Source organism: Drosophila serrata, unplaced genomic scaffold (genome assembly GCF_035046125.1).
Source record: "Drosophila serrata isolate PLE 108 unplaced genomic scaffold, ASM3504612v1 contig_376, whole genome shotgun sequence".
NCBI lineage: Eukaryota > Metazoa > Arthropoda > Insecta > Diptera > Drosophilidae > Drosophila > Drosophila serrata.
This window is the reverse complement of record NW_028257274.1, coordinates 3,437,461-3,464,488: the sequence shown is the minus strand read 5'-3', so window position 1 is coordinate 3,464,488 and position 27,028 is coordinate 3,437,461. Positions and strand designations below refer to the sequence as shown.

The following is a 27,028-nucleotide window of genomic DNA, read 5'->3' as shown; positions in this document are numbered from 1 at the left end:
CCCCTTGAAAATCGTTTTTGACATTAAGACGTACTTCAACTTAATTTCATGCCGCATTGTCAGAGAGCTACAAAAAATCACGAACTCGAGACACTCGGGTTATGTAATTAAGCCAGTTACTGTAATTACCATAAAGATAGGCAATAATTTGGTTGCGCAGCCAACTGTAATTAAGCTGCGGCCGGAAATGGAAGTGGAATCTCTGGGAGACTCCATTTATTTTCATAACCAGGTGCGGCGGCCACTTGACAATGTCAAGGACATGGGTTTCCAAATTAATCGAACTATGAGTTTTCCATGGGGGGGTTGCATTTTCTAGTTGAATTTTCGGTAATCCTTTTTTTGGCGAAAGCTTCACACACACACAGACTTTAACTGATGCTGGAGTTTCGCAATGAATAAAACATTACGAAGGCGTTGCTCTGAACCAGCAGAAACAATAACTGAAGGCGTTGCTGCTACCTCAGCTCCAGCTCCAGCTCCAGCTCTTGCTCCGCTGGATGTTCATGTGGCGGCCAACTGGCCAACTCGCTAGCTGTAATACGTCAATAACCGTTTAGCGTACAAATTGAAATTTTTATTAGTTACGGACAAAAAACTCAGAGGGAAAAAAGAGCAAACTAAACCATAGGCCCGCCGGCGATGCAACGGCAGGCAAAAGGAAAAATAATAAAAACAAAACCAGGCAGGCGGCAGCGGCTGAAGCTACTTAGACGTTTTACAATGGGTAAGAAACTCGAACTTGCTTACAAAATAAGGAATTTTATAAACTTACCAATATTCAGATAATAAATAAATATATTAAGACTTCGTTTAAACATAGTTTTAAACCTTTCTTAAACTTATTTAAGATAGAATATCGTATAGATACAAAGACGAGAAAGGTTAGGTTTAAAGACTTCTTCAAGAGAGTATGTAATATATTAAATTATTAATATTGTTGAAGTTATTAAAAAATCAATAAATAATTCTTTATCAATTTATATAATGAGATGTTTAATAAGATTAAAAATGCAATGAAACCTTTCATTAAAAATCTGTTAAAGCCTTTTTTAAGATACCATATTAAATAGATACAAAGACAAGTAAGGAAAGGTTTAAAGACTTCTTCAGTTTATATTATATAAAATAATTTAGAAATCTTTAATAGTTACTGAAAAATAAATTAATAACTTTTAATCAATTGATATATTTAGATGTTAAGTAAGATTAAAAATTCAATACAAAATTTCATTAACCATTTGTTAAAACCTTTTTAAGATACCATATAATACAGATACATAGACAAGTAAGAAGAGGTTTAAATACTTCTTCAGTTTATATTATATAAAATTATTTAGAAATCTTTTGTAGTTACTGAAAAAGAAACAAAGAACTCGTAAACTATTTATATATTTAGAAGTTAAATAAGATTAAAAAATCAATGAAACATTTCATTAAACATTTGTTAAAACCTTTTAAAGATAGCACATCTTACAGATACAAAGACATGTAAGAAAAGGTTTAAAGACTTATTCACACAGTGTAAAGAAAACTGCTAGTGAATTTATGATTTATGGCCAATATTATCTAATATTTAACCATAGTCCAGTGAATATTTAGGGGGGAGGGATTGAGCGAGAGGGTGGCTGTCTTGGGAGGTGGCAGCCAAGGAAGCCACACGAATGCCGCTGCTGAGATATCGCCAGAGATTATGTTTTGTGGCGGTAGCAGCTGCCACCATTGTTTTTGTTTTTGCTGCTGTTGCATCTGATGTTGCTGTTGCATCTGATGCTGTTGCTGCTGCTGTTGTTGCTGCTGTTGGCCTTTTGGCTTTGTATCGCGGCGCTGGCATCTGTGCGATGTGCAACACTTGCAGACAACTTGGCGCGCGCGTTTTCATTTCTTTTTTTTTTTCCTTCGCTTCCCCCCTATATTTTTTCTCTAACTGTACATTTTGGGGCGGATGGGTAAATTTGTGTTTAGAAATTAGCCAGGCGGCACTCGGCACCACGCCCCAAAACTTGTCTGCCAGCCCGCAGGTGATGAAGCCATTGTCGTTGTCGTTGTCTCAACAGCATTTGCATTTCCATTTCCATTCCCATTACCATTTTGCATGTGTCCATGCTTCCTGTGGGGCTACTGTCTGTCTGTCTGTCTGGGGAATGCCAATGCATCCTGCTGTCATGCCAGCTACCGCACTTGGGCCACCCTCGCGGCAGCATAGGGGCCGGGTTCGCCGATAAGGCAGCTGATAACAGGGGAGTCTTCCAGGTGGCAAGGTTGCTGTCTTATCGGACAGGCGCATGCACTGGAAACAAGTATTTATTGGGCTTGAATTTCCCTTTAGGGACTAGAAATAAAAACTCCTCTAAAGGTTATTAGCCAATAAAACATGTTACTTAAGTGTTTCCGCTCTTGGCTCATTTGGCAAATCTCTTGGGCTTTCCTGGTAAACTTGGTTCAAAGTCTTAGTGTATATATTTAAGTTTCTAAAGGCTATTTCGTGCTCTTTTTTGTGCGTGCTGGCAGCCATAAACGCGCCCTGCACTTGCCGTTGTCACCTGGTGGCGCACCTGAGACTTAGGTGCTATTTATATACATATATATCTGTATAGTATGGTAAATGGTACCTATAGTTAGTGCGCCGGCAGGCAGTGGGTTTGTTTGTCTAGTCAGCGGATCTCGGAATGGGGCACAATCAATGGACCCGCAACATGCGACGCGGCAGTTGCTAAATGTTGCAAATGCTAAATGGCAGGCTGGCCAACGAACTGGGTTAAGTGCAACCTCCGCCGAGATGCCTCTCTCTCTCTCTCTAGCGACTTGCAATTTATGCATTTCGTGTTTACAGTTTTATGATTATGTTGTGCCCAACACTAGCCACAAATGAACAAAACAATCAGCAAAGCAAACGTTGCAACATTTTTCGCTTTGCCGGCGATCAAGGCCGCTTCAAGCGATAAATTACAAGTTTTTCTAAGATTTTTTTTTTTGCGAAACGGAAACGGTTATATGCTAAAGAAAAAAACCCCCTCAATAGTTCCAGCGTTGGCGTCTAATGAGCTGTGACTGCGCCCAGCTTTTGGGGCTGCCTTTCACAATGCCACCAAGTCCCCGTGGCCGAAAATCTAATTAAATGCTATCGTGCTAATAATCAGCGAATTTACGAATAGAAACAAGAAAAGTAATAATAAAGTAAGAAAAGAGAGAGATATAATAAGAAAATAAGTAGGAAAAGAAACTTTCTAAAGCCCGTGAGAGTGACGCCTTTTTGCCTATGTTATAAAAAATCGCTCAAGCGGGCTAATTATGAACGCCTAATTACAAAGACGGATGCCACAAGTCGCTGCCACTGCCACGGCCACTCGGTGGGGCCTTAGTGGCGTGCGAAAAGTTCAGCACAAAAGCCAAAAAAAAAGACAAAAAAAAAAAACTGGCTGCCGAGCGAGTTTTGGAGCGGTCTTGAGTTATGATTCCAACAGGCCAGAGTCGCGCGTGGCAAGTGCACTTGGAGAAAAGTGGGCCAAGAAGAATTATAACTACATATCGTGGTCAGCAAAAATAATACTGAGATAGGTTTTAAGAACATATAGTAAAAGTTAGAAATAGATATGTTGTAACCTTCCATAAGAAAACAGAAGAGCGCTTTGCTGTTTCAGAAATAATCCGAATTGAACATACAATTTAATTCTTTAACACATTAAATATTCAAGTTTTCTACTTTGGCAAACTGCAACTGACCACCTTTGTTGCCAACTCACATTTGTTGGCATCTGTGACACCTTTACAGGCCGGAACACTTCCTTTGTACACCCCATTGGCAATAATTCCTTGCATTTCGTATACGCAATGGTAGTAACACTTGACATTCATATCATCCATATCCTTGAGATCCTTCTCACCTACTTTCTCTTTTTCAGAACATTCATCACTTATTTCAGGTGTCGTATCCACCCACTTAAAAAAATGTAAAGTAAGTAAAGTTTTTGGGGAGAGAACTTTCTTACTCACACCATCGAAGCAGTTGAGAGATCCCAGGCCAAGGATGAAAATCAAAAGAGTTAACGAATTCATTTTGAAGACTGAGATAGTCTGACATTTTCAGGTTGGATTTATACTGATATTACTCACAATAACTTAATGTGATTGGCTCTGGTTTAATAGATTTTTAATGCTTACTTAACTTACTTAATGGTAAATTAAAGCGATATTTTTAAAATATTTTAAAATCTAGTTTAAAAAATTCTGTGTTGGGATAAATAAAAATGGTAAATTGGAAAAACCCTAAACCCATCTATTTAATGTCCAGGTTTCAATTTATATATATTTATCAATATATATTTAATACATTCATATTTTCAACATTCATTTGTCCTTCAACATACTGCAAAGGATAATCTTTCGTGCCAGCTCACATTTGTTATCATCTTCGATACCCTCACACCACTGATCACCACCGATATAAGTCCCATTGAGAATAATTCCTTTCATTTCGTATACGCAATGGTAGTAGCACTTGACATTCATGTCATCCAAGTTCATAAGATCCTTACCGCGTACGTTCGCTTGTTCTTCACATAGCCTTCTTCTTTTAGGTCTTGTTTCCACCCACTTTCAAAATAAAATATATACAAAAAATAAGTAAATTCTTTGGGAGATAGCTTTTCTACTCACAACACGAGAACAAGTTATAGATCCCAGGACAAATATGAAAATTAAGACAGTTAACAGATTCATTTTGCAGACTATTGTCAGTCAAACATTTTCAAGCTGGTTTTATATTCAGATTTCTCATTGAAAATTTGCTAAATGTGATTTGCCTTGGTTTGTTAAACTTAATAAGTAGTTGCGTAACAGTAGATTAAAGCGTTAAATACTTTCACTTGAATCTTAGTATTATTTCCAAATAGTTTTTTCTTTAGGTGTATCTGGTATATCGAAACAGCAGCACTGCGGCCGTCTGACTGACTTTTCCGCCAGTGGTTTGATTTATGTGGCAACTGTGACACGGCTACGGCAACGGCGGTGAGCGTTCTCTATAATTACGAAGCCAGTTGATCCGGCGCAGACACGGCGGCGGCTCCAGCTCAACCAAAAGACCACGAAAATATAATCGAGTGTGGGGATACACATACCCATACCCATACCCAAGACTTGGGTCTTCGACATCCGCATCCAAATCTCCCCCCCTTAGTCTGGAGGGGCCAAATGTTTTCACCACATGCTGTCAGCGCGTTTTCCGGCCGCCTCTTTCAGGGTCTAATGTTGTCAGCACAACCTTGGGATGCACAAAAATCACAACAAATTCACGGATGCTGTGAACTTAGCACCCGCGAACCACAGCATCGCACATTGTAAAGTTCTAGAAAGATGAGCTTCCTGGAATGCTGGCATTACAGTCCGCATTCAGCAGAAGCCTGGTAGTGTTGACAGCCTTCTTTGTAGTCATCTGGCTAACAAGATACAAATAATATCGAATCGAAGGCTAAACAATGGGGTAGACTTCTGGCACATGGTTTGCACTCATTGAAAGTCACAGAGGGGAAAGCTTAATACTTGTATCTTTAAATAGATTCTGGAAAGAAATATAAGTTTACCATTTACTCAACTAATAATTAATATGCTAAGGCCAGTATCGAAGCACTTAAAATCAATTAGGTGAGTTCCTTTTTTCCAGTAACACTTCCGGTTATACCTTTCCTGTGATTAAAGTATCAGAAAAATACTATTAGAGCCACGCCTTCATTGAAGTACGAAGACCAAGCTCTAGCGAACGTAACAAGTATCCAAAAGGTAGCAAAGGTAAATCTACTGCCACTCTGGTTGACTGCTGACTGACCCATTTATGCAGATTTCTTAACCGCAACAACAATGGCCAGTACAACAATAACCAAAAGACCAGCCACCGTGTACTGCAAGTACAAGTACAAAGTACAAGAGTACCACGCAACACTCGGGTCGCCCTTGTTGTGTTTCTTTTAAGGCTGCGGCGATCTTGTCGCCGAGAATTTATTGTCATTTGTCATGTTGATTTATATTTGCTCATTGGCATTAAATGCTTAACAAGATTTTCACGCCGACCGCTTGACCCAAAGCTGGCGGTAACCTTGAGCGAGCTTCCCCTCGGCTACCTTTTTGGCCAAAAAGGCAGCTGACTCTGGCATGATCCAGGTTTTTGGTCTTTCTTTGTTTTAAGAAAAAGAGCACTGGGAGAAAATTTCGGAATAACATGGCGTATTTTAAATCGTTTATTTTATAATAGATATTAAACCAAATATAATAGATATAATATCATTTCTAATTGACTTTCTTGTTCTATTTTATAATACATTCTTTTGTATCTGTTCAACAAAGAATATTCTGCTTGTAACAGAAGTTTTTTTTTGGTTGAGATACTTATGTATGTACCATATATATTTACACAATCCTGACTCACTCGTTATCCCAGGGCGAGGTGTCACTTTATATAGCCTGGCCTGGCCCGTTTATTTGCCATCGGGCATTTGTAATATTTTTGAAGGATCTGAAAAAGAGACTTATCTCCCTGAGTCAGGCTGACTTTGTCTGCTTCCCGGTCACAAAAAAACAAAAACAAACAAACAGCACTTAAAATGTGTGTTCCTTGTTTACCCGCCATGTAGCAAGTGGCTGGCAGGCGGAAGTGAAATAGTGAAATAGCCAAGGACCCCAAAGGCGAAAGGCAAACACGCGTCGCGCCGAGACGTGACTACCTGTGGTACGAATAGAGCCATAAATACGCTCGTTTGTCATAGAACAGGGGAGAGCCATAGGGATCCAGGGAGATCTTTTGCTATTGAACACTCTCCAGGTATCCGCCCATTAATCATGCAATTGTTGGCTTGCAAACCCAAAAAAACCGGCAGCACAAAATTCGCAGCGAGGCTCATCAATAAATACTCGTAATTTGCGGTCAATAGAAATGCAGTCTCTCTGTGTGCGTGGGGTGGCGCTTAGATTAATGAAGGCGTCGCGATTAGAATCAATTTGAATTAATGAACATTTAAGGCGACTTTGGCCACAAACAAGCTCAGCGGGTGATGGCGGATTTTGATTTGCAGCAGCAGAAAACAAGAAAGGGAATTTATCTTTGGGAAAACGAAATTTAGATACCCTTTGATATCGAATCTGAAATCGATTATAGCTAAGCTTGAAATATTTGCATTCCTTGAACCGATATTTATCGATAATTTCTTATTTTATAATTTTTGGGTTAAATCAAAGTTTAAAAAACTCACAACTCTGCCAAAAAGTCATTAATTTTAATTCGGAAAGTTTTACTATGCTAGTTTTTAGTAGGTTAATTAATCTGCAAGCTCAGTTTAAAATTTAAAATTATTATAAATTTTGATCAAATTTTGACTTATAAATAATTGAAAAAATTGCCAAAAATATTTTTTCTCCCGAAGTTGTCTAAATCGATTCGCCTGTTTATGCTGATCAAGAATATATATGCTTTATATGGTCCGAAATTACTCCTTCCCAATGTTTCATGCTTTTGACTAAATTTACAATACCCTGCAAACGTATCAAAAAAAATACATGGAAAACAAAAGACTTAGGCAACGAACTTGACGGCGCAAACTGTCGAGATTTTTCGGGCCAAAATGTCGGCCCGCCCAGCTGGATTAGGCCGACCAGTCTTATTAATTTCACATGCCTCGGCCATAATGAAAAGCGATTTTATATAGCCCGGTACCAGACCGGGACCGTGGCTGAGGCCGCCTGCCGTCGTTTATAATCAAGTTAAATGCGCGCGCGTCCATAAAAACTTGACTTATCAGCCAAGCGGTGCGGCAAGGCCAAACAAATGGCGCAAATGCATTTTTTTTTTGGGGTGGGGAGGAAGGTGATGGGGGATTCACATTTGCATCCCCCGAATATCTGCATATCGCACCGTTTGGAGACAGTGCGACCATTAACAGAACGATGTCGCTGACTGAGTGCAGGCAGGCGAAGCGAGCATTGCCTTTTTTATGGCACTTTTCACTCGTCTCTCGGTACGGTTTCTGTTCGGTTTTTTATTTTTTATTTTTGTGTGTGTGTGTTTGGTTTGAATTTTGCTTTTGGAAAATCCCCATACAACTTTATTGCCCAGCTTCCCGCTGTGTGCAAATATATAACTCTGTTTATCGCATTTCATACCGCATTATTTATGCCATAAAGAAAAAGTGAACTCGAGGAGAAAACATAAGATCAAAGGTGGCGGTTCGGTTTTGGGTGATTTTCTTTTTATCAATGCGAAAGAATATTTGAAAATATGTTTCTCAGCTATAAATATAAATATAAGAAACTAGATAAAATCATTAGAAAGTTATTCAATTAATTAAAATATGGAAATATAATCTAAATTGATTGTTTATCCAAGTTTTTCTGATCATATTCCAACTTTATATTAGATTTTCTTAAATAATTAATTATTTAATGACTTTCAGATATCTAACGAAAGCTCTCAGAGAAAATTCATCTCTTTTCGTATATAAAATCATAAATTAGAGCCGAAAGCTGAAAAGACCCCCAAAAAGATCCAACTGATAATTTCGATTTCTTTCGGTGCACACTCTAAACCAAGTCTCTTTTGCTGCCATTGGCATTGAAAACTATTTAAAATATGCTCGAAAATATCTGCGTGGCATCGCTTTTTGTTTCTCGATTTTTTCGCCTTTGTTGTGTTTACCTTTTCGCTGGAAATCAAGGCGACCAGACGCTATCGATCAAGCATGCAACCCATCACACGAGACGGGATAGGGATTGGGATTGGGATTCGGATTGGGATCTGGATTGGGGAGCTCCTCGCACGCTTGCTTAGATTTCAACACAATGGAGTGTCTTCTCCTGTCGAGGGGTTTCGATTTCAAAGGCCGGCAAGGGAACCCGGGCACGTACATAGATCTGCTGGGTATTCGACAAGGGAAATGGGACCGGGGATATGGGAATCCCTCTGTGGCGTTGATGCGCACCTACGATAAGGATGAGACCGGCAAGACACACACCTCAAAATGTTATGAAATTTTCAAAAACGAAAAAAAAAGAGGAAAGAAAAGATGAAAGAGGAAAGCTAATAGAGGCAGTTGATGAAAGTGAGAGAGAGAGCCAAAAACAGGAAAGAGTTGACACTGCTAATCCTGACGAATCGTTGTTCAGGTTCATTCAACAAAATGCTAAGGAAACTCCATTCTTTCCCTTTTATATATCTCTATGATTTATGATTATAAATATTTCATTTATAGAACATTTTAATAAGTATATTTAAGTCAAGAACTCGTTAAATATGGCTTGCTTAGTTAATAAAAAGAGTACTATAATTAAATAAACTTAAGAACCAAAAGTTCTTTGGCGGTCGCAACTAATTAACTAAGAAATACTATAGTGTATAATTTTCTTTTTAAGACTTTAATTATTAGCTTTAATTCCTTAGCATTCGAAACTAATGAACTGGAAAAAGGCGTCTATAATATATATTATAGAAACTTTAAATTAACAAAGTTATTAGGTAAACTATCTTAGAGCAAAGTACAAGTAATTTATTGTTTAAAGCCTTCACTCTCAAGATATCTAAATATTTTCTTCCGCTTATATACAAAACTTTTGTTTAAATGTTACTTAGCCAGAGTTTGAGAAAGTGTTAACCCCATGCAGGCGCTAATCAAATTGAGACAACGAAAGTGTTAAGATGCCTTCCTGGAATCGGGAACTAGACGGCTATTAAATGCCTGTCGAGTCATAAATCCGAAGATAAGACAATGCCCCACTGATAAGGCCTGAAAGATTTAAGACAAACGATAAACGCAACGACGGCCAGACTGCACAAAGATGAGAGCGGCGGCGGGTCCATAAAATCCAGAAACCGAAAACACACACACTAAATAAGCCATAGGAGAGACTCTAACATGGGGTTTTATCACCGCTTGTTAGCATTGAAAAGTGTGTAAATTTACACACAAAAACCCCCAATGAACACACTGGGAAAACATTTGTCAAACGACGAAAAAGTATAGCGTTTAGAACATTAGCTCCTAAGTTAATATTGAATGATTTTAAATAATACAATGAGCAATGAAGTAATAATCTTAAAAGGAACATCCATGTATGAATAGTTTACTTTTAAAATTGAGGACTTCAAAGTACTATCTATATTGAAATATATTTAATTATAAGGTATTATTTATCATTTTTATAGAAATTCCCAAATTTGGTATTCAAAATACTAGTTATTTTTTTAAACAATACATACTTAATTTAAAGCATGTAATATTTATAAATTTTTTTTAATTAAATACTTTCCTATTGAGGTATAGATAGAATATAGATAGATAGACAGATAGATAGATATATTTTTCGGCAAGGTTTATCTCAAGGAATATTTACAATTTTTAAATTAATTATTTCACATTTTCTTTCTGTGCACTCAGCTGGAGTTCTCTCCCATTTTCAATAACTTTTCATTTGGTTTTACTTTCAATGAACAGTTCTCAAATAATTTTCATGCTTGAAGCTGCAACATGTTTGATGCTGTTTCGATCGGCGCTGTTAGCTGCTCAAAAAGAGCTGTTAGAGCGCATAGTGAGCGCAACTATAGGTTGTTAACAGTACAAGAGTATCTGTGAGATAAAGAGAGCATAAGAGAGAGTATCTTCAAGATACAAAATGCATTTCAAGCGAATATTTAATGTATTTTTAATTATTTTAAAAATTAAAAATCATAGTAGTTATCTGAGGTTTAAAGAAGTTTAGTCTCCGAGGACCTACTAACTTATTTCAAGCAAATTGTAATTAAAAAAAAAAAATAAAAATACTTTTAAAGGTTTTAATTTGAAGTTTTATTCGTTTAATAATAAATTTTAAAAGGCTTTACGAATTATATTGAAATTCAATTTAATTATAATAAATACAGCTCATGTTATTTAATATAACATTCTAGTTTTTAACCATTGTTTTGATTCTACAAAGCCTGCGTATAAAGAGTATCTCTCAGATACATTAAAGAGCACTTGAAGAGAGCATTTTCTGGTTTCTCGCAAACGAACCGAAGGCACGTTCGGTGCCGCACGAGCACCGTGGCGCACTTTTTGAAAAAATTCAAACAGTCGCTCGCAGAGCGTCGTCGTGAACAGTCTAAAAACAGAAATAACAGGCAGTTGCGAGCATAACGATTCTGGGATCCAAAGTTCCAAAATACCCGACTTCGATTATCGCGATACGAAACTGTGAGTGTGCGCGCGAGTGTATCTGTGGGATTCGCTTTATGAATGGGTTACGAACGGTACGGGCGTGAACGAATTTTTCGGAGAAAACCAAAACCAAAACCAAAACCGAACCCAAAACCGCGATAAACAGAGGCACACACACTATACACACATGTAGAGTAACTTACTCTTTCGCTCCCTCGATTTAATAAGAAAGAAAACGTTTGTTTTTCGCTTCCAAACAAGTAAATAAATAAATAAAATAAAAAAAACCGAAGAGCGGAAATTGCAGTTGAAAACAAAACAAACGCATCGTTTGTCATGGCAGCTCTTGCATATTTTGGCTTAAATTTCGCACGGTTTCTACAGTTTTACCTTAGGGAAAATTAACTATTCGAGTTTTATAATGGATACTAAACATTTAAAAAAAAGTTAACATATTCAAAAGAATAAAAATTGGAAGTGTAATAGCATGAATCAGAAAATGTTAAACATAAACTATCTATTTTTCTTATATTTTCCTGAAATGTTTTCATGTTTAAATTCAATTAAATGCAGTGACTTAATAAAAGTGTTGAAAGCTGCTCAATACTAGTTTAAAATAGTTTTCCAATCTCTTGTTTTGAATATTATTATATTTTTCTTTTCGAAGAATAAATAACTGGAGCTAACTCATGTAAAAAACAGAAGAAATAATAGGTTTTGCTTACTTCTAACAAGCATAAATATTTTATTGTTATATTTTTAAATATTTGAAACTTAATTTCATTTTAAAAACTCACCCTTTTCCTTTGTTTTCCACACATTGAGAGTTCACTGTAAATAAAAACAACAAACAGGAAAAAGTATTAAGCTAAATAGTGCATAAAAATCAGTTTTCTTTGCGGTTCGGTTCCGTTCGGTGTGTGTTGTTGTGTGTGTGTGTTTCTGTTTCCCCTATCTCTCGCTTCCTCTTCTCCTCCACTATTCCCCTTTACCCACCTCTTTCGCTCTAAATGCGTGAGAGAACGAGAACGCGTGTGTGTTGTGCCTTTGTTTTCGATTTCGATTACTAAAAAATTTCTCATACGCCCCATAGAAAAAATAAATACAAAAAAAAAAAACAAAAACATGACGAAATGTTATTGTTGTTGAAAACGAGCGCAAAACAAAATATAAAAAGTATAAATTAAAGTGATTAAACGTAAAAAAAAAAAACAAAACGATTCGAAATTAAAAGCAAAAGCAATATCTATCTTTATATTTAAAAAAGTTTTGTGAAATATATATACGAAAAGCGAAATACTATTTCGTTGGTGTTGTGAAACAAAAAAAAGCAAAGTTACAGATACTCTCTCCCTGCAAACGCATCTAAAAAAACAAAGGTAAATAGAGCTTATCTGTGGAGGTGTGTAAACAAAAGTGGAATAAGGAACCACACGGAGATATCTCGAGAGAACCATAAAGATCTGCAGATCTGCCGGGTTTATAAGTGCTTGTATCTCTCCCTCTCTTAGGGGGGAGTTCCTAGAACAAAACGTCAGAGTTTAGATACATTTTGGTGATAGTCTAGTCTCCTCCTCTCCCCCCCTGCAGGTTACTTTCACTCGAAAGTTAGATACACCTCGGTTCTCAGCACTTGGTTCTTAGTTCGTTTATCTTGTCAGTCGCCGACTTGACTTGAAAACGATAGTGATAACCTATATAATATATGTTTACAGTTAGTTAGTCGCTGGCATTATCTGCCCCGACGCGCTCTTTCATCACTTCAAGCCTCAAGTTCTCAAGTTCTCTGTTGCAAGTTATCTTTGATCAGTTTTTTTTGGGCTTTCTGGGGTTCTTCAAGCATTTCCGCTGCTGCTGCTTCTGCGGTTTTTTCGATTCATAAATCATTTAATCGTCATGCAGTTTGTTTACACTCTTGTTGGGTGGTAGTTTTTTTTGTACCCCCTTGTTTTGGATTATTATTTACCTTGCTTTAAAATTCGTTGCCGTTTGTTCTTACTGATTTCATGGGAATGTCCGACAACAACAACAACAACAACGGTTGCCCATTGATTTGCATAGTTATTGAGAACTCGAAGCTAAATAATGAAATTTCCGGTTCTATATGGTGCGTCATCGATCGCTTAACCCCCTTTAAACGGCAAACACAGGGGACCCGTTTTGTCTGCCATAACAGCCACGCTCTCGATATGGTTCGCCCTTTTTTTTGTATTTTGTTTTTAATTTTTACAGCATAGCCATAGGTATAGCCACCTTATATGTTTATATATATCTACCTTTATGTATATAAACTTGTTTCGTTGTCTCTGGCCTTTGTTGTGTGTCTTACCCCACATATGTATACATATGTACCGATATGTATGTAAATAAGTTCACAACGAAACACTTGTGCTCGGTGGTTGATAAACCAGCCAATTTCAGGTAAATAAAACTGAAACAATATTTCGGCTAGGGAAAAGGCTACATAAACATGAGTTTAACTTATTTAAATTTCTTAAAAATTACAAGGAATTGAGTACCTCATTAAATTTCAAATGCAGATTAGACAATACTTTACATTTTTTAAAAAGTGCAGAAAGTTTATTCATTATTTATAATTAAAACATATGTAATAGTTAGTTACTTGTTTAGGATTCTAAGAAATACATTTCTTATTTAAATATGAATGTATTTCAAAGCTTTACTCTACAAATTCTATAAGTAAAACTCAGTTTTAAGCCCTCTTTAATATATTCGTTGTTTAAATTTCAACTTATTTCTAAACTTTACTTTACAATATCTTCAATTTTAAACTATCTTTTTAAGAGCCTTAAAAAGTCACAACATTTAAATAAAAATACATACTATCATCAAATAGATCCTTCAATCCCCGAGTTTAAGTTGGAATCACTCCCTTCAATCCCTGAGTTTAAGTTAGAATCTTTCCCTGAAATCTCCCTCGATTCGTTTTAATTAAAAATTAAAAATAGAAAAAGAAAAAGACCAAAGTTGTTGTATCCTCTCTCACTCACTTAGAATGTTAATCTCTACCAGATTTCCGCCGACTTGAATCGCTTTCCCCGCTTTTGCCTGTCTGACTGTTCACAAAAACATTTATCAGGCGGGGCAGGTTCATCAATTTCGTGTGTGTGATAAATGTCGTACAAGAATTTACACAAATATGCATGTGTCTCCGCTGCCAGCTGCCGTGGTACACCGGCTGAGTTGACAAAATGATTTGTTTTGGGCACCCCAAGCAGCTCCATGATCCCCATGATCAGCATTGAGCGCCACCCTGAACTTATGGCCAGTAAAGAATCTCAGGCGGGGGAAGCAGAAATCTACACAATCTGGAGCCAGAAAACAGCCACTAATTCCAAACAATGTAAGGCATTATTTATTTTTAACTGAGGTCATCAGCGTAGACATTGTCTATTACAGAAAAAAATAAAAAAAAACACCCGCTGCCGGTGCCCCTCTCTTTCTGTTATTTCTCTCTCTCTCTCTCTTAGTGTGTTTATCTGCTTTTGAAATTATTCCTATCAGCACCCCCTCTGGTTCTCAAATTCTCCGGTTCTCTATGCTCTGTACTCTATTCTCTATTCTCTATTCTCTGGTTGGTACACCGAAAGAATTGGTACTAGATTATATTTAAGAACTTTTAAAATTAGCAAGAATTGTTAATAGAGAATTTATAGAGAACTTTTAGATGGAGTATTTCTAGTAGAAAATGTTAAAATACAATATTAATATAAATAATTGTTGCATGTTTAGAGAATTAGAATTGGAGAATTTTTAAGAGAACTTATAGATGAAGTATTTCTAATAGAAAATGTGAAAATAAAATATTAATATTAATACTTGGTGAATGTTTTCTTATTTAGTTTTGAAACCATAGCATTTTTTAAGTTCTTTCAGTATTAGAAACCTTCTTAGTTTGATTTTTGAAAATTTCTTCCCCTGTATAGTTTCGAGTTCGATGGTGTTGTTCTTATTTCAAAGTTAATGTGCTTTGGTGCTGTTTTTGTTCAGCTGTTGAACTCGAACTCTCACCAAATTATGCCACACACACTCTTAGACACACACACAACACACACCCCAGCTGGTGGAAATACAAGCGAAAAGACCCGGGATCCAAAGATCCCGAGATCCAAGACCCAATGCCAGCGGGGCCAGCAAACATTATTTGAAATATTTATGCTTGACTTTTGCGCCTCAATGACTTTTGAATTGCCTTGCCTTTGGCTGCCAGTTTTTCCACAAAAACACACACACTCACACACACACGCACATTCTGCAACGTATCCGTAAACGTATCTGTGTATCTTTGCGTTTTATGTTGTTGGTTCTTAAAGATACGCGGCGATCTTTTGTGTATTTTTACTTGCCGGCGTGCGCACATATGTTGCATCAATGGTATGGATTTTCTAGGATCGAAAAATCTCTCTATCCAGTAAGAAAGTCTAGAGAAAGATAGGGGGAAAAGACTGCGAAGCAAAGGAAAACATTAAAGACACATTAACCTGCATTTAATTTGTCAATATTAGCCCGAAGAAATGCCTTTCTCGGGTTCTCAGGGGCCACACACTTTTCATTTCTTTCGGCTTCGAAAGTGAGGCAACACACAACACACAACACAATGAGGCAATAACTCTGCACGACACAGAGTCCCAGCATAAGTCCAACAATCTATACTCTATAGTCTCCAGACTGAATGTTGACCTTTTCACAGCTGGAACCATCTTTCACATCGACTCAGAGTGTTCTTTTTTTTATTTTTTGGTCCCAAAGCATTTTGGCCCATTGCTCGGCCGCTTGTCAATTTCTGTCAGTTGCTTGTCAAAAAATTTGTTTGGCTGTAAAAATGCAGTGAAAACGTTTAACAGAGTAAAAATACAGAAAAAAAACAATCTGAAAATCAAAAGAAAGAAAAAATAGAGAGAGAGAAAAAAAAAACCAAACACGATTTTCATGTAAGCCATCCAGAAAATGATTGACGAACCGCGCTGACGAGCTGACTAACTTCTCTCGCCAGAAGAAAAGAAAAAATATATGGTGTATGTACGTGCACGTGGAGAAATAATTAATTTTAAATGCTTTTAAGGTTGAAAAAGAGATCGTTGAATAATGGAAAATATTCTTGACTTGCATATAGTTATTATACTATATTGAAATGTTCTTACTTTTGCTAAGGAAATACTTATTGTAAGAGTCGAGCCTTCTTCTCCTTTTTCTGACAATTTTTATACTCAAAGGTTGCTTAAATCTTTTTTGGAAAGAATCCTTACTATCCTTACTTTTAAAATATATTTTTAAATAAATTTTTCAAAATCTAAATTCCTTTTAAATATTTTTTCTTTGATTAAACTTTTCCTATGCCAATTAATATACAATTTCTTTAAAGATTCCTGCAAAAATGCATATGTAAATATAAAAGTGATCTTCTAAGTGCCCTGTTTAATATGATATAATGTTATGATTTATATTAGCTTCCCCCTCAATAATTTCTCTCTCTGCACTTGTAGTATTGTAAAATTCCCAGTCGTTTGCTGCATAATTAACCTTTTGGCCGGACTTTTGAGGTATGTGCCATAGTACAAATACGAGCTTGCACTGAGCACTCAACATCCATGTCCGTTCATTCGTTTTACTCGCTCGGTCTGTTTGCTTTTGTTTACAGCGTAATTTGTTGATAAATAAATGTGAAAATGCAAACAAATCGGGGCGGACACAACAACCGTGCTACGCAATCGAAGCCCGCTGACTAATGGCTTCCAAAGAAACTAATCCCCCTGGTTCAGTCAGCCCTTTTCCCCCTCATTTTCCACCTCAATAAAATGCGTATATATAACACCCAAAGGCCCCAAGGGCTAGTTCTGTTGGACACGTAGAATTATTGACCGGTAATTCCCTTTATGGCATACTTCAAATTTTGCCAATTTGTCTTCAGTTGACACGTCTCGCCTGGTGCGTAGGTGTCAACTTATTTTTTTTGTCACCTTAGAAATTATGGTGGCATTATCTCACCTGCCAGCGAAGGGCGTCATTAAAAATGAGCAAAATTAGCATTTCTTAACGAACTCGGTTATTATTAATTTCGTTTTATTATTAGCCCGTTGCCTTTCCGGACAGATCTCTATTTTTTTTTTTTTTGGCAAAAATCACTAATTCAGTCACGGCAGGTGATCTCTCTCTCTGATGATCTAATCCGTGGCACTCAATTGGCCGTAATTAGGCTCAATTAATTTGGCATTAAAGCGGAAATGGAAAAGTGCTGGTTCAAGCGGATGCAAAACACGGTGAAAAAAAAAATATACCATAACAAGACACCAGGAGAAAGAAAGAAAAAAAAAGTATATTTGCGAGAAGGAAAAACCACGAAAAAAGCGTTGGATAAAATTGTCTTAATGATAGACATTCACTTTTTATGGACGCGCGAGGTGTGTGTCTTAATGGAGTGAAATTTCTGGTAATTGAGCGCGACGAGCTTTTGACTCTTGGGTGCGCATTTGATGAATTTTTGAGCGACTCGCTACATATATTTTTATACTTTATTTTTTATATTTTTTACTTTTTGCAACAATTTAGTTGGCTTTTGTTTTTGGCACGGCTCGGTGGAGCTGAGGCCGCTTCTACTTCTGCTTTGGATGTGGCTTTTGCCTTTTGCTGCTGCTGGTGCTGCATTTGTTATGCAAATCAAGTGCTGCCGCCTTATACATATATGTAGATATAGGTGTATACATATGAACGAAGAAACTGAAACGCTGCTATAGTCAGTCGGTAGTATAGTATATACACAGGGAGAAAAGATAGCCCAAGAATAGGTATTGGAAAATTATACAACATTTCAGCCTTAATTTACGTAGGTAATCTAAAGATCTTTAAAAACGTTAGTATATTACTTTTTGATCTATTTGAGTAGTGAACATATAAATTAAACTGTATTCTGACTTTAATATATGATAAAAGTTAGATTAAAGCCTCTAAAATCTAATTAAAATACATCATACTATGTTGTCAATTATTATTTAATATTAATGCTCTTGTTAATATATATTTAATAAGATACATAAATATAAATATGATTAATATTTTAACCATATTCTTTGTTAAGCATACAGTGACTTTAAAGAATTGAGCTTAAACATTCATTTTTCTTAATTCTTAAATATTATTAAAGGTTTCTGTTGATTCAGGCCAGAAACTATCTCTATATATTATATTTTATAATCTTACGACTTCAATATGATATTTACTGAAAAAAAGCTTGGGATATTTTCCCTAAATTCATCTACATTATTATATCATATCTCTAAATTTCAGTATGATATTTACTCAAGGAAAGCAAACGATGTTGCACCTATTCTTATCCACATTATTATAAGATTATAAGAATATTTAAATATTTTCCCCTGTGCACAAGTGAAGCTATTGCTATTGGTAGTCTAAGGAGATGGAGTTTGGCCGGCCCAGACCGGGCCAACTTGGTTTCGGCCAAGTCAGACTGGCGGCGGCTCACACACACACGGCGGCACACACAAAATTGAAATAAACTGAGAAACCGCGAACTGGTTGTGTAGGCAGCCCACGTACAAGGTCTTCAAATATGGCTCTTTATTTAGCCGTTGTTTGCTGGTCTTTTTCTAAGCATTTTTCTTCTATTTCTTGTGTGTTGGATTTTAGACGCTATAATAGCATTAATTTACCATACAATTTCATATTTATGGCCATTGTACGCTGAAGTGCAATTCGCTTTTAAATTTTACTTTGTTTTTTTCTCTGTTTTTCAATTTGTGCAGTCTGCAGTTCCTGAGCGAGTGTCGTGCTTTCTGTGTGGGCGGTTTGTTTACTTTTGCGCCCCATTTTTGGTTTTTTAATTAAGTTTGTTGTTTATTTGAGTTACACGCCTGCCTCGCTCACAATAATTGATTAATTTTTCCCCTGGTAATTTTTATTGCAAACCCTCTGCTTGCGATTAGAATTTGTGTGAATCATGGCTACGTGATAAAAACGAGATTGTAAATAAATGCTATATGCACATTGTAGGTCCTTATACAAATGTGTGTAAATATTCTTGAGACACTCATAGATAGAATCTGATGTGCTGAGAGATGAGGCGCCATCGTAAAAAATAATGGCAAATGACCTTAGCGTTTAAGTGGGATGAGCTCATTTGCTGATAGTCTACTCGGCTTTGGCATGTGCCTAGGGTTATCGGTTATTTTTTAGTTGCCAATAAATATCACCTTTTCATTGGCAAATTTCAAAAATAATAATTTTATTCATTCAATCATAATGATCTCATCTCTGAAAGTGAAATCCCCGTCATCTCAAACCGACCTTATTCGATCGCGAGTCTCCTCTGGAAGCTCTTTAGAATTGCTAATACAAAATGAATTTTTAAATATTTGTTCACAGCTACTTCTTTTCTTATTTAAATTCAAATCAACTAATTTTTCATATTCCTTTCTTTTGCAGGTTGGTTGACTTGTGTTGGACGTCTCTTCAATGTCAGAATCGTAAGTTTTTCAAGCTGAGTTCAACATTTTCGTCGTAGACGTGCATTTTCGCTGAGAGTGCTATCAAGTGTTGTAGCCAATATAGTCGTAAATAGCGCCATATGCGATCGACTGACTGACTCAGAGACATACTTATACCGCAGCCGTCGTCTGCCGAATGCAATAAGAAAGTCGGTCCAACTTGAGCAAAAAAACAACAAAATATTGTACAATTTTTGCTGTTTTCATTTCTTTTTTGACAAGCTGACAGACAGCACTAAAGACGCTCGCCACTCGTCGGTGACGTAATTGCCGAGTAAAAGCTGCAATTGCTTTTTTTCAGGGATCGAGAGCAGAGCAGAGAAGCTCCCCACTAAGCATGTGCAAATACACCTTGTGAACTTTATCACCAAACTGTGTGTGAATTAGTCATACGATCGAACCCCATTTGGCAAGTTTGAAATTTCCTGTTGTTTTGCACGTTTTATTGCCGCTGCAACAGCACCTTTTCCTTCGTTCAACGAGACAGCTGGAGAAGTCCATTAGGCGTGTTCAGAACATTTTAGCGGGCAGTCAATAAAACGACTGTTGTCTGTTTTAAATACCTTGCAAAAGTGGAGTTTTTATGGGGTATAATCGAATAGTGAGAGTGTTTGGTACATATAACTGCTTCATTATGAAATTTAAGCAAACTATCCTATGTGATCTTGGGAAGTAAAAGAGATACGGTTCTGATATTTGGTATGTGAGCTTATGTAGCAATTTAAATTCATTATGTAAACAAAGCAGACTTAATTCCTATAACATTTTAACAATGAAAAGGGCATTATTTGAACAAAATATATCAGAAAAGCCTTCAAGGGATATATAAACCTCTTCCTAAATATAATATCTTTCTTATGATTAAATGAGGAAATAAAAAAAACAACGTTAAGTAATTTCCTTTGATCTCAAGATCTATAAGACCTACGAGTATCAAATTTGGTATGCAATTTTGTGATTATAAGATAGTTTTATATTTTTAAGCACCGTTTACTTGGGACCTATATAATAAAATAACCCCTTTAACCCTTATATAGAAAGATAGTTCTCTGTCAAAAAGAAAACCGCAAAAACCATCATAAATACCAAGTATTTCCTGGTCGATTCAATGGAACTACACTCATTCTCACTTACTCGTCTTGCTGTGCCGCTGCATGAATGAAGAATTGAATGAGTTCATCGCTTTCGGCGTCAGCATTTGCCATTCTTTGGCTGTCTGCTCTCCGGCATCGTGGTTTAACCAAATAAAAAATAAAAACTAAGAAAAAACAACACAGAAAACTCCCAATGCGTGGGCTCTTTCTTGGTGTCTTCGAAGCCAGAGAGCTTGGAACTTAGTCATCGAAATGCAGCTCGAAGAGAGATCCGAGTTGACTGCACTTTGTCAGCAGCAACTGCACTGAACTCGACTGATAAGAAGCGTGTGTTTAGTTTGCAACACAGCAGCACGGCTGTCCCTTGCCAAGACAGACAGCCATTTGGAGATAAGGAAAAAGAGCTGCGCGATCATCATCATCATCATCGGAGGAAAACACATTTTCAATTTGATTTATGGCATGTAAATTTATGGAAATTTACTGTAAGCCAGCCATATAGTATAGTATGTACGAGCCACACTTGATAATGTTTGGAAAAGCAGCAGATAGTTTTTCCGAACGTCGGCTATACGAATATTTGTAAGTAGTACCTCGAAGTAGATGTTTGTGTGAGAGTGTGCGGCGCATTCCAATTATATTATATCATGTGCTCGTAGCAGCATTATCGCATATGGTAGTTGGATATATGGTGCTGACTCGCGATTCTAGTCGATATGTTAAGACCAAAACAAGTTGTCGAACAAGTTTTGGAACGCCTTTTAGCCAACAATGCACCGAGGGAAACTTTAGATTTAAAGTTTTAATTAAAGATTATTAAAGATATGGGGGTGCTGTAATTGAAGTAGGAATAATAAATATGGATTTGCAGAGAACTTAGAGACTTTTAGAAGACCTTTTCTATGAACAATTTCTAGCAAATATATCAAGTTAAACATTGAATAGTTTAACTATCAAGTGAGCTACCTACAAAGAACACCTCCTACTTTTCCTGGCTAGCTAAGAATTACAAATAACTTCCTAAAATCTGAACATAAATCCTATCTTTCCCATATAAAATTAGCAAATATTCTGATGACCCAATCAAGTATTATTTCTCTCTCTGCACACGTACATTACGTTCATTTAGTGATTTTATTTTAAACACCCAGAACCCGCCATCAGAGTACCATACATTGTATGAGAGACAAGTCTTAATTACCCAACATTTATTTGTGTTTTTCTTTAAAAAATATATATATGTATATATACACACATACACACAGAACTGTAGCATTTGCCTGCGGCGCTAATGAACTCGCCGTCGTCTTGTTAATAATTATTGAACATTTTTTTTTTATTTGGTTTTTTCCCCCTTCATCTCCCCCGCCACTCATTTGTTTATTTGCTGCCTCTGTAGTTGCTTTTAACGCGTTCAACTGGCTTTTTGAATTGATTTCGGCAATTAAAGGGGGCCTCCGAAAAATAAAAAATAAAATGAAATTGAAAACGTTGAAAGGCATTTGGCCGAGCGAGCCTCAGCGAAATAAAATCGTTTTAAAGTTATTATAAATATTATTGCTGGACACTTGAGAGCGGTGATTGATGGCCGTTCGATGGCCGATCGGAAATGTATATATATATATTTTTTTTTTGTTATTTGTTTTTAAATATTATTTTACTTCACACGTGCAAAGCTCTCTTTTCATTATACATATTTTCTCTCTTTCGCGATTATCACTGGCATTCATTAGCCGCTGATAAAAAAAAGAGTTGCTTGTTGTTGGGTCTTTTGCTTGATAATCTCTCTCTTAGTTTTTTTTAGAGGGACTCACTCTGATAGCGCCGGGTCTAGTTCCATTTGGTTTTTCTTTTTCGTTTCGGTTTGGGTTTTTTTTGTTGCTTTTTCCACTTTTTTGTAATTTTTATCTTTGGTCTGATAAAACCTGGCGTTATGTATTTGTGACTTAATTAGTTTGCCGGCTATATACTTATACGAACATGTGGGCAGCTACGGGCCGGATCTGTGTTGGCCATCGAATATATATATATGTTTAAGTATATGTTTATATGGAAAACAACAACTACCACCAATTTTAAGAGAAGAAAAAAAATTAATTAGAGACGCCGCCTTGCCGCTGATAAGCAAATACAAATAAATAAACATACAGAAACCCAAACAAATAGAGAAACATATGTATGCCTAGGGGGCTATAGAGTTGCTTTAATTTGGTAGTCTCAGTGGCTTTAGTAGCTACAACTTGGCCCAGAACTTTCATCTTGATTTGGTTAAGAGTTTTTCCTAGATTTGTGACTAGAATATAGAGTAGAAATTATAGATTTAGCTATGTAGAAGCCTTTTTTAAAATATCTTCCTTAAAAGCTCCTCAGAAAGTATAAATTTATTGACACCTTCTTTGATTTGTGGGTCAGGCTTAGTCCTAATTATACACAAATGTGACAAGAAATGGCATTAGTCATTTTCTTTCAAAAATTAGTTCGTTATTTATCCCTCTCATATAAAGACCACCGGTTGACTTGTGCGTCAGCCTTGAACAATTGCCAAAATTTTGCCAACGAATTAGTTGTTTTCCTTTTGCTTCTCACAAGAGATTTATAATTCAGCCAACGAAGAGGAAATATATATTAAAAGCAGAGGGAAAAACAAAAAATTAGCGTTGATCTTGGTGCCATTAAATAACAAATCCTCGGCAATCAGCATTTGGCTCCATCTGGCCTGTCCGAATTGATTTAATTTTCACGTTTTTCACGCTCGCCGTCTGTTATTTTCATCGGATCGTAAAAAGTTTATATAGCGATTGAGTTGCAAAAGGCTACAAATGTCGCCATTTATAAATATCCCAATAAATTGGTTAAGGTCGCAATGTGCATAATCTGGCATAAATAATATCCACGGAGACACGTGGTTTTGGTGCGTTTTTAACGATTTTCCTTAAGTTTTATGAATGGAATGAATAGTTGTTGAATATATATCCAGAGTCCCGGAAAAAGGTATGCCAGGAATGCCTTATTTTGACGTCACTTCGACTGAGACGTTGTGTTGTTGTTTACATTTAAGCCCGGAACAGGGCCGTAAATTATCTAGCTTGGAAGTTATGATTTATGGCCGCCAAGTAAATGCAAATATGCGAGCATATTTGCATGACGACAAGTCAATCACCAAGCACTTGACGCTGATAAATTTAATCGCCAGTGGGGCTGAATGAGTTCAAAGAAAATAAAAAGAGGGAAAAATAATAAAGAAAATATACCCCCGATGCTTCCACTCATTATAGAATTTATAATTAAATGCAATTATTTACAACTATGTGGATGGATGGATGGATGGCTAAAGGAGGAGGCACTGACCACCGGATTGCGACCACTGGATCGCGGCATGATAATGAAGAGAGGAGCAACAGCACCACCAACATTCTGTAATTATTTTTATTTTTTTACAAAATGCCCGCGACACGCTCTGTTTGAAATGAACAACGAAAACAAGTGATTAGATGCCAGACAATTTCTGTAGGCTTTAGTATTTTTTGTTCTTTGGCCTATGTTTCTAGTGATACATATATAGAGGTGCACTGGAAAAAATCCATAGTTATTTATAAATTTATAAGAGATAAATGAGTGTAATCCCATGAAGGTGCTTAGTTCTAGTCCATGTTCATATTCATTTATTCATATTGTTATATCAAAAATCATTTTTAATAGATAGATTATTAAACTCATGAATGTAAACCCATAAAGGTGCTTAGGTCTAGACTCTGTTCCTAGTGATATATGATATATGAAATGAAAAAATCTATAATTCTTATGGTTATATCAATAATCATTTATAATAGATAGATTATTAAGCTCATGAGTTCATGAAGGTGTTTCATTTTAGGCCAAGAGACTCATTAGTTCTCTCTGTTAACGTTTGTATCTTTTGATATATTTAATGTTTGTAATTCAATTTGAAATAAATTTTGTAGAATTTAGATTTTTCGTTCTGTGTATTGTATCTGTATCCGCTAGTTCGCTGTGTGGACAGCCAAACAAACGCGTTTGCTGATAGACGAGCCACTGGCCGCCTGACTGACCATTACAAATGTTCACTTAGCCGGGCCACAGATATGGGTATATGGATATGGCCACCGCTAAAACCGCAGTGAAAGAAGAGTTAGTTGGACAGCGGGAAAGAGATGGTGCATCGGATGCATCGTTTGCCAACGTTTTGCATTTTCTTTTTTTTTTTGCTGTTTTTATTTTCACATTTATTTTTTGTTGTTTTTGTTTTTGTCGTTGTTGATTATTTCTACAAAAGCCACTAATGGATTTTGATATGCAGCACAACACAGCAGCACCGTCACACACAGACACACGCATATTTCTATTAAGATGATGCCACTGACCACTCCAAGCCATTCTACCATCTTACACTGAGAATAAGAATGATATTTCTATGGTAAAAATAATACAAATAACAAACTAAAAATGTTATGATTTTTTAAAAAGTATTAGAAGCAAAAATTATCCAGTTTATCTTAAGCTTTCCTTCTTATAAAAGGATATCTTATATTTAATTCTAATTTTCAAATGCTAATTATAGAACTAACTTTTTTTAATTTCCTAGAATTCATTTAACAATCTTGTAAACTTTTCTTATTTTCATTTCCATTCAAAACCTGTTTCTTATTTTATATTGTATCTTAAAATCTGTTCTCCTTAAAACCCAAAGCGAAAGTTAATAGAATTTCCAAATGATAATTTTTACACTTCACAAGAATGTCTCTAATCCCACTAAAGATTCTCCTTTTCTCCATTTCCTTTCACAACTCAGAGTCAAGCTTAAGACTTTCCTTTTTCCCCCTCTGGATTTGAAAAAGAATTTCCTTATTATTCAGTATCGCTACATTTTTCCCAGTGAGTTCACTTCACTCTTCTCTCCATTTATGCCTCGAGGCTACTTTATTTGCCTGACTGGCGGCAACGTCCAGCGGCATGCCAGATAAAGTTCTTGCGCTTTTCGGTAAAAGTGCAATCGTTAGAATGTGAGTGGAGTGGAGTGCCATGAGCCAGAGAGCTCTAGAGGATCGGGATCGGGATCGGGATGGGAAACCGATCGACCGAGCGACGACCCGCTTAATTATCAAAGACATTTTTCTCAATGGGCTTGGCCGGACGGCCGAGATAATACCCAAAGATCGGGTATATAACTCCCCTTACCGAGGAGTGGCTGCCGTCAGTTGGTTCGATGTTTTCATTCTTAAAGGCGAGGTCAAGCCAAGGACCCGCCTGTCACAGAGTGATCCAATGTCCCATCCAGGAAGTGCGGACATTCTCTCGCAGCAGTTGCAGATGTTTGCCAAAAACACAACAGCAGCAGTTGCAGTCTGTCTCCCTTTCTGGCCAAAAAGCAAACAAGGCTAGCTAGGGCTTAGCGGCATTAAAATGCCAGAAGGCATAAACACAAAAGGGCGGCGGTGCAGAGTGGGTGAAGTGCATCGGAGCAGGAGCAGGAGAAGGAAAAGGAGCTGAAGCTGGAGCTGGAGCGAGTGCAGCCAACACTAAACTAATGGCAATGGCAGGCCACGGCAATGGCGTAGCACGGTTCAATGAATTACTTCATTAGTGCAGGCGTGTTCCGTGTGGCATGCGTTGTATCTCAAAGATACTACTCACCACCACACCGCTCCCAGTGGCAGACAGTCAGCCAGTCAGCCAGCTAGCTGCCGGTGAGCGTTGCAAATGTCTGACAGTCAGCCAAGGGGGACACTGACAAAAAAAATGAAAGGGTTCTAACATCACAAAGGACTTTGCTAAATTGGAGACTAATTAATTTAAATATATCTTAAAGAATTTCAAAGGAACTTGTGATCTTTCCTTTACTTTGTTGTGATAGAATTAAAGGGTTCTTACATCAGTAAAGTCTTAGCTAAATCGGAGACTATTTAATGTAAATATATCTTAAAGAACTTCAAGGGAATGTGTTGATCTTTCTTTGAGTTAGTTGAGATAGAATTAAAGGGTTCTAACATCACTAAAGTCTTAGCTAAATCGGAGACTATTTAATGCAAATATATCTTAAAAAACTTCAAGGGAATGTGTTGATCTTTCTTTGAGTTATTTGTGATAGGATTTAGATGGAAACACAATACATTTTGATTATTATATAGTTCATATTTATAGTTCTTTCTATATTCTTTTTATCTCAGTGTATTTGTTCCCTGGTCCCTGGCACTGTGAAGTGCAACTCACAACTCACATGCTGGCC

The 27,028-nt window shown here is 36.6% G+C and overlaps 1 protein-coding gene and 1 long non-coding RNA gene across 5 annotated transcripts in view; one reads left to right on the top strand and one right to left on the bottom strand.

Moving 5' to 3' along the window:
- Positions 1–27,028, bottom strand: part of LOC147642663 (uncharacterized) — a 147,474-nt gene that overhangs the window by 15,515 nt on the left and 104,931 nt on the right. The window contains exon 3 of the long non-coding RNA XR_015273208.1: positions 11,969–12,002. This is a non-coding gene — a long non-coding RNA (uncharacterized LOC147642663). The remainder of the gene's footprint in view (positions 1–11,968; positions 12,003–27,028) is intronic.
- Positions 11,041–27,028, top strand: part of cv-c (RhoGTPase activating protein) — a 116,716-nt gene continuing 100,728 nt past the window's right edge. For 2 of the 4 annotated variants that reach the window (XM_020942887.2, XM_086839799.1), the window contains exons 1-2: positions 11,041–11,207; positions 12,265–12,550. The gene's annotated coding sequence lies outside the window, so the exon portion shown is untranslated. Of the gene's footprint in view, positions 11,208–12,264; positions 12,551–19,438; positions 19,670–27,028 lie in introns of those variants that run through there. The other 2 variants (XM_086839800.1, XM_020942888.2) reach the window with 1 other exon arrangement.